Raw genomic sequence first — 4525 nt, forward strand, 5'->3', positions numbered from 1 at the left:
ACTGCAGCAGTGAAGCATAATATGCCCCAGCAATCGTGGCACCCTTTACTAGGAAATCCATCAAGACTACTTCGTGCTCGTCCCAAAAGACTGTGACCATGACCTTGCCCGTCGATGGCTGGGCGCGTGCGTCCTTTGGAGGCGGTGAGTTCAAGTGCTTCCATTGCATCGACTGGTCTCCCGACCATAGTGGTGGACCCAGCTTTCATCCTGTGTAATCAGTCTGCTGAAAAAATCCTCCTGGTTTCATTGGCACATGGTCAAAAGAGCCTGGGATCATTCGACTCGTTCCTGCTTTTGTAAAGGTGTGAGCAGCCGGGGAACCCAGCAAGCGGATACCTTGCGCATCTGAAGATGGTCCTGAATGCTTTTTCTTCGGACCCCACACTAATCTTGATATTTTGGGCTAGGTCTCAAACGGTTACGCGGCGATTTTTCAAAATGGCAGCCTCCACTTGCTGGATGGTGTGTTCATCGATAGCGGAGTGGGGTCGCCTTGCAATCGGAGCCGTTTCCACCGAAGTCCGACCACATTTCAATTGACGATGCCAGTTCTTCCCTACATTATATGATGGGGAGTCCTCCCCATAAAGTGCCGCCTTGCAAGTACAGGAACTTGATGACTGCTATATATTCCACTGCATCCATTATCACATACCACACCACTTAAGCACCTGTAAAAGAAAGACCGTTATTAGTTTACTGTTGCAGATTGGCACGTGACCTATAGTGACTTATGTCATTACACAAGCACAGTTTCAGCATCTTGCAATAAATAGAAGTGAGTCAGGAGAAAACTTTTTTCAACGCCCCTCGTCAAGTGCTTGTTGAAGATTTAACTTTTTGATGTGTTTTACAGCGGCAGCCCAATTAGAGTCTGCCTTAAAAGTGCCCGTTTCTGTAACCAGAACATGGGATTAGGACGACGGCGAACGCTTCACTGCATCGGACACGCAGACGTGCGATTTTGAGGCGTAATATAATTTTCTGGGCATGAGTATTTTACGTTTAGATTTTAAGAAGTTTATTCAGGTATGTGTGTCTCTGGAGCATACTTTGTCACTTCGACAAGTGACGTACCGGATTCAATGGCTTGCCACTGCCACAGTGGCAACAGCTTTTGTGGGGCCTTTACACAAGATTTGATAAATTGGAGTCCCCTTTCATCGCTTAGCTTTCTCATACGCAGAAATGTTGAGCGTTTGAATACAAGGCCACGATGTATTTAAAAAATACTACAGCATTGCTTCGAAAATAAGGGACCATTCATTCAATGCCACGTAAAGACTTTCTACGGGATTTGCGATGACGACGCTGTGGTCAAACAGATGCCTAAATTATCAATAGCACCTAGAATCTTTGACGTGTTCAGTGTGGAACCCTGATACACCAGGGGGCGTATACCAAACGTGATACAAATTTACTAAAAGTTGTGCCTTTTAATCCACACATTGTATATACGTTTGTTTTACTAATATATGTGTTCCTAGGTTGTATTTATTCCCGCATTGTTACGCTTTGCCGAAAATCAGTAAGGGACGAAGACCTAGTCAAGCCGAATTTGTCGTTCCTGTCTGTGTCCCTCTCATCTGTACGCTGTACAGATACGAAAATAAAGTTTAACGTTGAAATACATTCACTTCAATGCCCAATGAATCCGAAATAAGGAAATACAATACGTATATTCTTAGAAAAGTTCGATCTGATGCTCGATGTTGTAATGATACCTTAAACTTGTAGCACTATAATGAACCTGATGTTTGTCGATTCGCTAATTACGCAATTTTTTTCTCAATCCTGTCACTGGCCGAGGTATTGCTGTTTGCATGTTCTTTGATAAAAAATATATCCGTCCGAAATACTCTCTGAGTATTCAGTGTCCAAAATGACTATATCAGTGTCCAAACTTTCACCGGAAAATTCTCCACGTTGTAAGCTATTATCCTCCAAACGGTTTGGTAGAATGCTTGCTTCATGAAACTTGCTGGATTTTGAAATTATGTATGTATTCCCGCAACTAAATAATTCTCATTCCCGACGTATGGAGGACCTCTCGCTAGAACCTATAAAATCTGATTGTACTTTGTTCTTCTGGGTCTAGCATACATTTTAACCTATGCATCCCTAATACAGTTTTTCTTTCCGGAATCCAAATTGCTAATGTTACCGCAATTAAAATAAAAAGTGACAAAGGTATTTCGGAACTACAGATCCATCTCTATAATTCCAAATTTGTTCATTCTCCAAAAAATTATTATAATATACCATCGCTTAAGCAAATTTTAGGAAACACCATCATATTTTGACAAGGGCTTAATATGGAGTTCGGCAACATTTTTCAACAGAGTCAGCCGTTTTTGGATAAAAGCAACACATATTGAAGAGCCTTGAACGCAGATAATCAATAATGGGTAAATTGGTCGATTTCAATAAGGCTTTTTACCTTCTTGATCACATTATTTTAATTAGAAAACGTGACTGTTATGGTTTTCGAGCACACAACATAGTTTTACTGAAATCTTAAACAATCGGAAACAATCAGTCAGCATTAAAGGCTTCCTATGAGATATGCAAGCGCACAACTGTGGGATCCACAAAGGAAGCATATGAGAGCCTCTTGTTTTATTGCGATAGGCATTATATGGTTATAAACCGCATAAACCCAAGGGCGATGAGATCGTCGCGGCGCACCCAGTGTTGTATGTGCGAATGAAAGCGTGCGAGGCTGAGTCGACAATGGGGGCTCCATCTCGCGCCTGCAAAGGTGGAAAGCTGAGCGGTAGCGCTGCGTCTTCCGTTTCGCGTTAGGTGCCGAGAGGAGAGGAGGTGGATTCGGGTGCATTTCGGCGGCCGCGAGAGCTCTATCTTGAAAATGACCTGTAAAGAGTACAGTCGAGGTGCGCCGGGATCTCATAGCTTCGAACGCGCTGTGTTTTCGCCGCCTAGTCCGCGTTGAAGCAAGATGCAAAACGACGGTCGATTCGCTCACTGCTGCTGCTGTTCTTGCCCACGCAAGAGTTGTGACGGCGAATGTTCGCGCTCATCGAGTGAGCTGCGTTTTTGTTAGCCTGTGCACGTGTGACAGCCTGCTTGTTAGTTTACCTAGTTAGCGAATGTTTAGGGGTTTGTACGGCCGATAAAGCTACTCCAAATAGAAGTTGACAGAGTTCTTTGGCAAACCAGCCGCCCGTAAGATTTCCGCAAAGCAATAACTGGCCTCCCGTGCCACATCCCCCGCGGAATCCTGTGTCACGTGCATTTAGGACATGCTGGCGTTTTGTCGTAAAGCCGTTCACGACATAACAGAAGATAACAAGGTCGGGCACGTGATGAAGGGCATCGCTGACGACGGCTTTATTCTGCTCATGCGCAAAAGCTGGTGGAGAGTTGATGCTATCATCAAAATCAAAGAGTGGCGACAAATCGAGCAGGCCCAAAAAACCGATGCGTCTTCCAACATTTAGCCAGACATCCCAATACTGCCACAACGTCGACGTGTGACTATCATCCCGCACAGCAGTATGCGTCGCCGTCAGAGGTGGTGGTGCGAATCGTTCGACGGGCACTGAATGCGATGGCGCCCGCCTCTTTCTGTTTGCGTAGCCCTGATGCTATCACTTTCTCAGTTCCCCTAGTACAAGCCATGGTTCGCCGGCAGCTTTAAAACATTGGTTTGCATTCTGTCTGTACTGTCGCCAAGCCCAGGTTCAACGAACGCCATTCTACAATGTTCGCACCACCCCGACGCTTCTCTCCGCATTATCGCAACCCGACTGAGTGGACAACTGCGGACGGCCAGCCAATATATTTCACCTGTTACCGAATTGGTCATGTCACCCGGTACTGTCGCAACTCGTGGCCCTCAACACCTCACACGCCGACCAACTGAGCCGTTTTGATGGAAATGCCCCCAATGTTTCGCCCACCACCGATTCTAACAGAGCCGACAACTCTGCCAGGAACACGTGGAACAGTCGCACACCATTGCCTCGCGGACACCGGTCTCGTTCACTGCAAACGCGTCGCCCATCTTCCCGTTTACCGCAGCTACGTCGTATTCATCCCCTGTGACTTGTGGTCGCACCCTTTCGGAAAACTAAGAAATGTAGAACTTGGAGGTGGTGCTGCATTGCCTACTACTGCAGCAAGTCATCGGTCTGTGCCCACAAAGAGAAGTGTAATTGGCGTTAAAATAGACGGCATACCTGTCCAAGAACTCCTCGCTGCTGGAGCCCACGCACCTGTCATGAGTGATAGCCTACGCAGATGTTTAAGAAGGTTTTCACCACAGCAGGTGCCCGAGTACTTCGTGTGGCCTACGGCGCCGTGCTCGTTGTTCTCCGAATGTGCACTGCACGTTTAAGTATAGCTGGCCAGCCTACATCTGTTCTCTTTGCTGTGACCGACAACTGCCCTCACGACGTTATCTTTGGATTGGATTTTTATCCAATCATTCTGCTCTCATCGACTGCGCAACCGGCGTTCTTCATTTAGAACTGCCTCAACTCGCCGATGCTCCAAGCAC

This window comes from Dermacentor andersoni, chromosome 3 (genome assembly GCF_023375885.2).
Source record: "Dermacentor andersoni chromosome 3, qqDerAnde1_hic_scaffold, whole genome shotgun sequence".
Classification (NCBI taxonomy): domain Eukaryota; kingdom Metazoa; phylum Arthropoda; class Arachnida; order Ixodida; family Ixodidae; genus Dermacentor; species Dermacentor andersoni.